This window comes from Armigeres subalbatus, chromosome 2 (assembly GCF_024139115.2).
Source record: "Armigeres subalbatus isolate Guangzhou_Male chromosome 2, GZ_Asu_2, whole genome shotgun sequence".
Classification (NCBI taxonomy): Eukaryota; Metazoa; Arthropoda; class Insecta; order Diptera; family Culicidae; genus Armigeres; species Armigeres subalbatus.
In genome coordinates, this window is record NC_085140.1 from 231451679 (window position 1) to 231464655 (window position 12977).

Genomic DNA, 12977 nt, shown 5'->3' on the forward strand with positions numbered 1-12977 from the left:
CACAGAAACAACACCACTATCATCGCTCAAGCCACCGGCATGGTTGTTAAAATGCTAATTAAAATAATTTCCGCAATGATTGCAGTGCAGTTGCTCTCTCGTACACATGTACCGGCCTTTAGAAAGCCAAAGTGTGGTACCGGTGTACGGTGATGATACCAGTGGTGGTTATATTATCATTATCGGCATCACCTCACTCCGTATATCATTCTCCCGACAGCGACCGGCCCTTTGCCCAGCACATGGCCATCATGACCATACCACCTTTAGCCAATTTGTTTTCCATTTTATATTACAATCATGTTTTTGGTGTTTGCTGTCTGTGGTACTTTGCGATGCATTTCGTGTAAACGGTTGTAGTGCCATGTTCGAGGTCACATACGTTGTTGTTCCGAAAGGATGGAAATCCTGTTTGTTGTGTATTTTCAGGTAGGCTATTTTGCTTGAGTTCAGTTTGCATAAGTCATTCTGTAGTTTGTAGCGAGTATGTGCGAGTCAGATCGGTTGTCCACAGCGAAGCAACATTGTTTCCACAATTTAATTTATTGCAATACATCATTAGTCACTTATTTGTACATATGTCGAAGACGTATTCGAAGTAAAATAAATATAATTTTACAACTTTACTAATGAAGTTGCTCTCATTGCTTTGGCCATTTTAGTATACTTATATGAGTCGTTAACCTGTAACAAATTGCTCAATTCAGAAGCATTTTGACGGATGAAGGTGTTCCGTCATTTAATAGTATCAAAATAGTCTTGTCTTGTCTTAGCACATGCACCGCCAGTACTGAAAAGCATCCTGGAAATGTCGCTTGTACTCCCTAGTCTAGTCTAGTCTATACATAAACAGCCAGTTTGTGAAAGAATTCTGGATAGTGATAGACTCGACTTCATCCATCACTTTTCGTGTCATTATTTATGTTTGAAGCACACCATATATCTAGGCCAACATTTGAAAAGGGCGTAACAGCCAAATTTTATTCTGTTGCCACAACTATGGAATATTCGGAGCCTTAACTGTCGCACTCGCGCGATTCAATAATATATTATTCAGTTTGTGGGATAATGTTCTACGACTACAGGTTTCAATTACTTAACCAGAATCCCGTGTAAAAGAAACATATCCCGATGCTTGATACATGATTATAGAAAAGGATATAGAAAGAATAAATCTAGACCAACATTTGAAATGGGCGTAACAGCCAAAATTTATTCCGTCTGATTCTTTGTATACATATAAAGCTATATATTTATGTGGAAAAAGAATCGGAAGGCATACATTTCGACTGTTACGCCTTTTTCAAATATTGGTCTAGAAATATTCTTAGTGAACGTGACATATGTGACATACGAAATTTAGGTCCACGGTACATACCATTAATATGTTATGTTTCAAATAGTACTCAAAATCGACAAAAGAATTTACCGCAAAATGACGGAGTTGTTCAGAACATGTAACTCATTGATTTTAACTGGGATGGAAATATATTTAATAAGCATTACTTATCATCTAGGATCAAGCGAAGCAATCAGCGAGAATCTTCTTCTTACAAGTGCGTTCCTCCACCCAACCTTCTTTTGGTTACGTTTATTTGCCAGCTCCAGACCCTGGCACCGTCCGCCGTTTCAATTTTTGGAGGATTTAGTTAAGATACGGTTACCCAAAGCGATTATTGCGGAACCGAAAACAATCAAATAATATTTAAAAAAATGTTTCGCGGAAAAACTATTCTGCCCCTGGAAATGTCGGTTGTACTCCCGAGCATTTTCTTGTCAGGCTTAAGATTTGCAGCAGATCATAAATATGACACAAACATTATAACGGCCAGGCCCGCCGTGCTGGCTTAAAATTGGGAGGTAATTCAATAATCGTGTCCTGATAATTAACGAAACATGACATAGTGACACTTCGTTTTGGCCAGTTTACCAATACGGTAAGGTTTGATATTTGTTCTCACTATCCTGTCCTGTTAGTACTATTCCTATTAGTTCCATCGCTTTGCAATATTTACAGATACACATTTCGGCCTGGACAGTAAAACAGTCTTTAGTGTCTCGTACGTAACTAATTATACTTATTAGTAAAGATTATAAAGTAGTGTAACAAAATTGAAAATCAATTTTAATTTATTTTCACTCATTTATGTGCCGCTGATTGGAAAAAATCCGATTCTGATTTTTAAGTGAAAATAATGATTTTTCAATAATTGCGCAATGCAATGTCTGATCGGCCAATTTTTTGAATGGCAAACAATGGGACCGAGTTAATCGTTGCAACTTGGTCCGAATTGAGCATGAGCATGAGCATGAGCATGAGCATGAGCATGAGCATGATTGACCGCCCACGGTTGCTACTCCGTTATTGCCAGGTCAGCTGTAATTACACAGAGAACCAACAGATGAAGTTTGGGACTAACATCATCTTCAATGTGTAAGAACTGGTGACCCAAAAATAAGCAATACCAGCGCCGGCCGTGTCCGAATGCAGGTCAATTAGGGAAAGGGGAGGAAATTGTTGACGTGATACTCGCTTTGATAGAAGCCGACGAGTCATCTGCACTTCCACGAGAAATCACTGGGATGTTGGATATTTGGGGTAGGGAGTGTGGCAGGGTTCGTTTTGGTAAACGGTATGCCGTGTATAGCGTGTAGTTTGATCGATGACAACAAAGCTATTTTTTTATTAAAGGCCGCACAAAGCAGAACACAATTTCGGTGATCGGCTGATCGTTCTGCTTACCGCACAAAGCAGAACAAAACTTTGATGACCAGCCGATCGTTCTGCTTACTGAAGAAAACATGTCTGGACGCAATTCAAACTTTAATTTTGTAATTAATTCACTCACACGCACGAATCAGAACAACATTTCGGTTACCGGCCGATCGTTCTGCTTACCGCACAAAGCACAACAAAATTTTGATGACCGGCCGATCGTTCTGCCTACTGAAGAAAACACGTTTGGACGCGATCTCCGATCATTCTACGTTCAATACAAAACACGATCAAATCTGCACTGAACTGATTGTTTCACTTTCCAATTTACTCGCCCACACAGCAGAATATTTCAGTCACGTTTATGATAAGTGATCACAAAAACAACATTTAAAATACAATTTTGGAAGTATCATCATTCGTGCATAATCTAATGAAATATATAAAAAAGATACCTAATGCATGTTTAAGTTCAAAACATTTTTTTTAAATGTTAATAGGGTGAACTATAGAAGATGGTGGGTAAAGTGTGGACATTAACATGTAATTCAATAAATACTCAGACACTGAAGACGATCTTACTGTTGTTACGTGAAATACGAAATAGGGTATCTGTTCCTATATCAATAACAATAAGACAATGCGCATATGAAATGCATTGATTTCTCATCCAATAATCAAGAAACATGAGAATAATTATGCTCGGCTCATGCAATTTTTAATTGAAAACAATTTGGTAACTTCAAGAATGAAATTTTCATCACATTATAGAAGTATTTAGCTTAAAAAACATCATCCCCGCCATGCACCTATTTCAATAACATTCAAAAACAGTTAATCCTATGCCTGTACCTATATCAATAACACTGTTTCCAACATAAAATACGCACACTATTACTTGTGTGTATACGTAACGATATGATTGCAGTGATGCCAAATTCTACAAAGTTTTGTATTTGAGTTGAAATATAATTACAAAATTGCTGTTTTTGTTGCAGTTTTCCATCTTATCAGTTAAATTTTATGTTTGTCATAACTTATATTTTCGACATAATTTATTTTACCAACATAAGAGTTGAATTTCACAGTGAAAGTTCATTCAAGCGCTTTGAAATAAAAAAATTAGGTCGGCAACCCTTGAGAGTACTGCAAGGCATGTAAACAGTTTGGAATACGGACAAGGATAATTTAGACGTTGTTCGAAATAAACCTATATCAAACTATAGGAAATCGCGTTGGTTTTTAAAATATTATTATATTCATAGTGAAAATGTGATGTGCTTTATGTGTAGTGAAGTGAATTTTGAAGGGATAGAATTGTTTTAGCTTGAAATTGAGTGGAAAACAACGACATGAAAACAGATGAATCTGCTAGTAGCAATCGAGCAGTGCATCAAACCATCAGTTCAGAGGTAGGAAAATGAAAATAAAAGTGCTTTATAATTTTATCTTTTAATAATTTGATAATTGTGAATTGAAACATTACATAAACAAAATTTTGAATAATATTCCAAGCATTCAAGAATGTGTTCTATCTATTATTGTGTACATACGATGTGAGAAATTGTAAACAAATTGATTTCTAATTTGGTTTATTGACGTTTGGGATTAATATACGGACTGTTATTAATATGGGAACAGATACCCTACGTACCTGTAAAGCTACAATTTAAGTATTAATTCGTTGTAAGACAAGTGAAGACATTCCATCAAGGGCTAAAAATATTTTTTAATCAGTAACAACTGTTATTTTTCCGCCTTTGAGGTTCCACAAATACGATTGAATGATCAATTCCGCCACGCATTATATCTAGTGGAAAGGAAAATCCTAAACTGAACCACGAATTGAGTCTCGCGGATGAAGTATTCAAAGCCTCTAGCACGGAAGACAGCGCTCTGAAAAATTCTGCATAGATATGCATATGGCAGCAGTGCTCAGGAGAAATTACACTATTTTTTGGAAATTTATTGATGTTTTTACATACCTGTATGGGCACACATAATCATATTGTTACCAAATTCCGGAAGCAGCGCAGGTGGGCCATATATTATGTTTTAATATGCTATCATTGCAAATCCGCCGACGTCTACGCGTACTTTCATCTTGATAGGCACGAACAGTTGGATCCCGATCGTTAATTAAAAACTTGATTTCTTGATTTTTGTTGTCACTGTCGTTTTTTTATTTACTTTATATCTCCCGGAAAACATCGCATTTGACTTTTTATGCTTACAACATAAAAGGATTGTTTTTAAATATTATTTATTTAACTTCAGTTTGAAAATTGAAAATTGAAGGGCGTCAAATGTTTACCTTAATCGTTGCAACTTGGTCCGAATTACATAGAAAGGTAGACATTGGTTAATGAATACCTGCACGCTAACCTGGATCTACCAAGAATTGGGTCAATGTGACCCAGATTCAGCAAAACCGTGGTTACTCTAATTTGGGAAAAGAGTACCTTTACTCCAAAAATTTGTACTACGTCATGAGCCAGTCTTGGGCTGAAAATCTTGTTTATAAAGAATAAAAAAATCTGGGTGCTCGAACATGTGAAAAAATCTGGGTAACTTTAAATAAAACCATTTTTCCCAGCCCGACAATACTGCCGTAATCTGAAAAAGCGTCGTATACGCCATTTTACTACATACATGATTTCTATTTTTCTGTTAAAGAGTACGACGAGTACTACTCGTTAGCACCATTTTTGGAAAATGGCGTATACGTCACTTTGCCATATTACGGCAGAATAGTCCGATATGATAAATTTTATCATTTTTGCCTTATTATTGACGCATTTGATTAAAATTGCAATGCATTCTCCTCTGACATACGACATCGACGTCATGCTATTAGACCTGAAAAAGTACTAGTTCTAGTTATGCGGATTCCACACTCAGGCAAATGAACATACGAAATACATGAGGCAAAAATTATGAATCTACAAGATTGTTGAAAATTGTCGAAACATAAGTCTTTTATGCTTTTCATCTTGAGCTCTTTAAATTTCATTATGGGACTATGTTGTTTATTCGTTACATGTAGTGAATTTCATAAGACACCCTTCAGTATTTTATTCAAAGCTGATTTGAAGGAAATCATAAGGCATTCTATGAAAGACATGATGCTCATTTTAGTTATACCCTAATCGGAAGAAAGAGCTTCTGTCAAGAGAATCATGTTCTCACATATTGCAAAGTTTTCAAGTCGTGCGGTTGTATTGAATATCTAGGGGGTCTTGAAAAAAGATTAAGTGTTCTCAAGTGAACGGTGACTAATATAAGTTCAACGGTAAAACAATAATTGCATCATGTGCAAAGGAACAGTTTCCATTCGATTAAGATAAGTAACGCCGGTTATTTATTCATACCCCCTCGATGTGTTCGATACAACCGAAACGCGAATTTGAAATTACTTGTACCTACATATATGCATAACAATGAATGAACCAATTTTTTAACACTTACGTACCTGACCCCCTATTTCATGGAAAACTATTTTTTCAAAATGATGGTTCTCAGCAGTCTTGCATCGCAATTTGGTTCTGTTTTCTGCAATCGATCACAAAATTCCTATAGTTTTTGGAACATTGGTCATCGTTTGGAAAATGGCCATGGTTCCGGAGATATTGATGGGAGTACTGGGGTAACCTCCCATCCCGGAAAAATGGCCACTTCCTGATCAAGCCGGAAACATGACTTGCGACGTGTCAAACTTCATGGTTTTTCAAAAGAAGTTTATAGGAATGTGTTCTGAGGACATTCGGTCCATCTGACCTCATTCCGGCACACCCTGGGTTGCTGGTTCCCTGGGGAAGTGGCTACTTTTGATCAGTTCTGAAACCTGGGTTGCGACGTATCAAACTTCATGATTTTGCTAAAGAAGTTCATTGTAATGTGTTCTGAGGGCATTCGGTCCATATGACCACATTCCGCGACACCCTGGGTTGCTGGTTCCCTGGGGAAGTGGCCACTTTTGATCAGTTCCGAAACCTGGCTTTTGACGTATCATACTTTATGATTTTGCAAACGAAATTCATAGGAATGTGTTCCGAGGGCATTTGGGCCATCTGGCCACATTCCGGCATACCCTGGGTTGCTGGTTCCCTGAGGAAGTGGCCACTTTTTAACAGTTCTGAAACCTGGCTTGCGACGTATCAAACTCCATGATTTTACAAAAGAAGTTCATAGGAATGTGTTCTAAGGACATTCGGACCATCTGGCCACATTCCGGAACACCCTGGGTAGCTGGTTCCCTAGGGAAGTGGCCACATTTTGAACAATTCTGAAACCTGGCTTGCGGCGTATCAAACTTTGTGATTTTGCAAAAGAAGTTCATTGTAATGTGTTCTGAGGGCGTTTGGTCCGTCTGGCCACATTCCGGCACACCCTGGGTTGCTGGTTCCCTGAGAGAAGTGGCCACTTTTTAACAGTTCTGAAACCTGGCTTGCGACATATCAAACTTCATGATTTTGCTAAAGAAGTTCATTGAAATGTGAAGTTCATGTGACGTTTGGTCCATCTGGCCACATTCCGGCACACCCTGGGTTGCTGGTTCCCTGGGGAAGTGGCCACTTTTGATCAGTTCTGAAACCTGGCTTGCGACGTGTCAAACTTCATGATTTCCTAAGAAACGTTCATAGGAATGTGTTCTGAGGGCATTCTGTCCATCCGGCCACATTCCGAGACACCCTGGGTTGCTGGTTCCCTGGGGAGTGGCCACTTTTGATCAGTTCTGAAACCTGGCTTGCGACGTGTCAAACTTCATGATTTCCTAAGAAAAGTTCATAGGAATGTGTTCTGAGGACATTGGGTCCATGCGGCCACATTCCGAGACACCCTGAGTTGCTGGTTCCCTGGGGGAAGTGGCCACTTCTGGTCAGTTCTGAAACCTGGCTTGCGACGTGTCAAACTTCATGATTTCCTAAGAAAAGTTCATAGGAGTGTGTTCTGCGGACATTGGGTCCATCCGGCCACATTCCAAGACACACTGGGTTGCTGGTTCCCTGGGGGAAGTGGCCACTTTTAAAATGGCCCTGAAATCCGTCTTGCGACATCTCAAAGTTCACGATTTTGCAAAACGAGTTCAAAGGAATATGTGTTAAGGGTATTTGGTCCATCTGGCCACATTTCGGAACATCCTGGAATACTGGTTCCCCGGAGAAAGTGGCCACTTTTTGAATGGCTCTGAAATCCGACTTGCGACGTCTCAAACTCCATGATTTTGCAAAACAAGTTCAAAGGCATGTATTTTGAGGGTACTTGGTCCACTTGGCCACACTCCGGAACATTCTGTGATGTTGGTTCCCTGGGAAAAGTGGCCACGTTTTGAATGGTTCTGAAATCCGTCTTGCGACATCTTGAAGTTTATGATTTTGCAAAACAAGTTCAAAGGAATGTGTTTTGAAGGTATTTGGTTCTCCTGGCTACATTCTTGAACATCCTGGGATACCGGTTCCCCGGAGAAAGTGGCCACTTTTCGAATGACTCTGAATTCCGACTTGCGACATCTCAAAGTTCATGATTTTGCAAAACAAGTTCAAAGGAATGTGTCTAGAGGGTATGGTTCTGAAATGTAGTTTGCGACATCTCAAATTTCATGATTTTTCAAAACAAGTTCAAAAGTATGTTTTTCAAGTGTATTCGACCTTATAATGCTTGTTTTCCGGAGCAAGTGAACACTTTTCGATAAGTATGTGAATGTGTTCCTAAAGAATGTGGTCATCTCCGGATCCGGATTCTTGGCTGTATACTATAAAGGTATTATCGATACTAGGTGATATTTTGGGTTTTTTGTTTTGTATTTGATTTTTATGAGTAGTTTATTTCTGATCATTTCAACATTTCAACAACTTATACCATACAGGTCCGGCATATGTCAAAATATTTTGATTCTCGTTTTACATGTCTTTCGCAAATCGCACTGTTGCACGATACACAACTTATCATCGTTTTTACATCTTTGTTTCGAGGGCAGAAACTACACCTTTTAGACTTACGGGTAATATGTTGCAACTCCGGAAACTCGTTTTGGGACTCAAAGCAGTTTGGGCATGCAAAACACTGAACTTTCCGGCAATGTGAGCTGCATGCTGTTTTACCACATGATTCACAAACCTTTAAATCATCCGTTGAAGTGCATGATAGACAAATAGATGTCGGTGAATTCGACTCTCCATACATGTCCTCGAAATTTCGAATGAATAGCTCGATTTTGCTTTTGACCTCATGGTGCAGACCTGTTTCATTTTTCCTCGATTTGACGTGTTTCAGAGCTAATTCCTTTGACAACCAGTCTAAGTATTTGCGCTTTTTACTGCGGTCATTCGGAAGATATGTTGGATGAGCTGCTAAAAACGTGTGGAAAGAATTATGGCCGCAAATGTCTAAAAAGTTTAGAAAAATTGCGAGAGGATATCTGTCCGTGCGCCTTTTGCATGAGTAGCTTCCTGTCGCACGATCTAGAGTGTCCACACCAGCCTTTAGAGAGTTATATAGCTCCACCACTTTCGGCTTTTCCTATAAAAAAAAATTATGTTTGTCAAAATATGCTCAATTGCTGTTGTATATCGAGTAATTTGTTTATCTCACATCAATAAAATAAACAAATGGATTATCTATGTTGCTTCAATCATTCTACTCACCACCACCGTTCTTGTGTCAGTTTTCGAAGAACTGGGAGGACACTCAGCATTCAGCTGATTTTTCTCAATCGTTTCCACATCCGGTATGGCTTCAGGATCGGTCGATAATAGAAGAACGGTTTTGTTCTTTTCGCTGTCCATGACACTAACATTAATGGATCATGAAATCCATATCTAACCGTTCCTGGGGGTTTTGAGTTACCGAGAAACTCTACGGGAATTTCCTTTTATTTGATCTGAGTGTTCCAATTGACACCATGTCTTTCTCCAAGAGTTCATATGCCAACGGAACGCTGGTGAAGAAGTTATCGAAAGTTATTCTTCGATGTGTGCTGCAAAACAGTTCACAAAGTTGTAAAACAACACGCATAGCTTGGTTTTCTCCGGTTTGTTTCAATTTTTCCTAGAATTAGGTAAAGTACTCAATTTTTGTAATTGATGAATATTTTTAATGGAATTTTTCAAACATTTTTAGTGAACTATCATTCGAGTGGTATATATATATAAAGTATATAAAAGTTAAATGCTTACCGGCGTATATATCGAAATTAGCAAGCATTGAGTTGTGAACGTCAACTGCGCACCACATCTTTATACCATAACGGCAAGGTTTTCCTTTCATATATACCCGAAAAGCACATTTTCCGCGAAACGGAATCATTCGCTCATCTACAGTAACATCTTTCGAAGGTTCATATATGGTCAAAATATTTGTTTGAATACGGTCAGAAACTTCTCTAATTAGTCGTAAGCGATCATGGCTATTCTGATCTTTGGATGGTTGTTTGCTTGTATTTGATCCACGAGCTGGGCGTCTACTCAGCGAATCATCAAACCGAATATATTTATATATTTGCTCATATCTTAAAATGCATAGAAAACATATCAAATGAATTTGATTTCTAGAAAATTTATCAATCATCAAACCTATCTCTTGACATTATTGCTGAGTAGAATACACGACTCGTGACTTCGTCTGTAGACCACAACTCTCGTATATGAGTCTTCGAATCGTGATTCTTGCCAGCTCCATATAACACTCCAATCCAAGCGAGAAACTCGTCATATTCCAATGGTTTGAATTTTGAATCGTGGGCACCTTCGGCGTTGGTGTAGCGGCAAATCAAATCAATTAACGATGAATCAAAAATAATAAGAATGCATCCATTGGAGTTTTATTTTACTAAGATCCACATTGAACTTGGGGCCAAAACCCTCACTACCAGATTTATTCTTATTTGGCCAAGGGATACTGCTCCATTTTATATTTCCGCACTTTGAAACATATTCACTACTCTCTGCTTCGTCATCGGAATAAAATGGATCATCCTCAACTTGCTCATTCAGTATATCATTTTCGACACCAATTGCATCCGGATCGGCAATACTTGAGCTTTCCGACTCCGAATCACTTAACATTTTGAACACGAGATCGAACAGCGACTTAAACGTACGGATAATTTGTTTACATTGAATTCCCGGAAACAGTCATCGTAAGTGTGGTGGCTCATCTGATGCAGCAAAATAGGCGTTTTAGGGAAAAATGTTAACAATTGACTGATGAGCAATGCTCAGACACGTGATTCCTGTAACCTGGTGGAATACGTTCAAACTTGTTATCTAAATGATGATTTCATGTCTGAGGCTTACATATAAATATGTAACACTGAATCAACAATTTGACGCCACAATACATGATGCGAGACCACATCTCTCCATATTTGGTTGCGGCTCACGCTCGCTAAATAGTTATGTATTTGGTCCGTCAACCGTCAGCCCGTCGCTGCGCTCTACGCCTGTCGGTGCGGAAGTGGGTTTGCTGTTCAGCATTCTTGTACCATGTACTGCCCATCGTACCCTTCCAGCTTTAGCAACCTGAAGCATACTGGGTTTTTCTAAATGTTGAACGATTTTGAATAAAACAAATCAAGTTTGATGCGATTTATGTTATAATTGCATGTTGATACAACAATTAAAGGGATGAATTCAGGGACAGAAACAGTCACTTCAACTACTCCCAAACAGTTGACATTCAACACACAATCAAATCACCAGTCATTTACAAATTTGAATGTGCGAATGAATAGGACGGCATGTGCACGAACAGCAGCAAGCGTCTACTCTCGGTGTCAGCATTGTTGTGTGCGGTGTCAAAAGGGATCTTCAACTTGGCACATTGATATTCAATTTTCAATCTCAAAATATGAATATCGTTTCATACTGCAGTGCATGGATTTAACATTTTGAAGTCAGATTTCTAAAATAAATGCATCTGTTTAGTATATAAAGTAAAATAATCAACATTTTTCGGTGCAAATCAACCACAATTCCAAATATTCAATTCAGCCCCGGTAGATATTCATTTTTACACTCGGTTATCAATCGGCTTTTGAAGATCGGATTTGGTATGGAAGTTTGACAGCATGCTGCGAGATATTCGTGCCTGCATTGCCGATCTTCTGATCAAAACAAACACGAGTCAATGACGAAGCTGCCTACCGAGCGTGGATGCAAGTGATGGTAAAACGAAGTTTTCCTTCCTTGCTTAAATGTACAAAAATAAACAAACAATGAGTGGACCACCTTCAAAATGAATAATACTAATAAATTTTAAACTTATGATAATCACACAATACTTAATTACAATTAGCATTAGCTGATTTATTCCATACACCAATGGTTTGTATGTAATGTGTCTGATTGACAGAATGGTGAAAGTATTTCGGAATGATATTTCTAAATTTTATAAATTCCTAGGAAACCAGCATTCCAAGATTTTAAGGAATGCACTTGGTCACTTGGTCACTTTTTCCCGGGGAACATCCAGGATGTTCCGGAATGTGGCATGATGGACCAAATACCCTCAAAACACATTCCTTTAAACTTGTTTTGCGAAATCATGAAATTTGAGACTTCGCAAGCTAGATTTAAAACCTTTTAAATATTTGCCACTTTCTACAGGATACCGGCATTCCAGGATATTCCGAAATGTGGCCAATTGGAACCAAATAACCTCAAAACACTTTCCTTTGGACTTGATTTGCGAAATAATGAACTTTTAGATGTCGCGAGACGAATTTCAGAGCCAATCAAAAAGTGGCCACTTTCTCCAGGGAACCAGTATTCCAGGATGTTCCGGAGTGTGGCCAGTTGGACCAAATATCGTCAAAACACATTCCTTTGAACTTGTTTTGCAAAATCATGAACTTTGAGATGTCGCAAGTCGGATTTCAGAGCCATTCAAAAAGTGGCCACTTCCCCCAGGGAACCAGCATCCCAGGATGTTCCGGAGTGTGGCCAAGTGGACCAAATACCCTCAAAATACATTCCTTTGAACTTGTTTTGCAAAATCATAAACTTTGAGATGTCGCAAGACGGATTTCAGAGCCATTTAAAAGTGGCCACTTTCCCTGGGGAACCAGCGCCCTCTGGGTGTCTCGAAATGTGGCCGGATGGACGAAATGCCATCAGAACACATTCCTATAAACTTCTCTACGGAAATCATGAAGTTTGACACGTCGCAAGCCAGGTTTCGGAACTGATAAAAAGTGGCCACTTCCCCAGGGAACCAGCAACCCAGGGTGTCGCGGAATGTGGTCATATGGACCGAATGCCCT

General features: G+C 38.8%; 1 pseudogene; it reads right to left on the reverse strand.

Moving 5' to 3' along the window:
- Positions 1 to 8670: 8670 nt before the first annotated feature.
- Positions 8671 to 10779, reverse strand: LOC134209619 (uncharacterized; annotated as a pseudogene).
- Positions 10780 to 12977: the final 2198 nt, after the last annotated feature.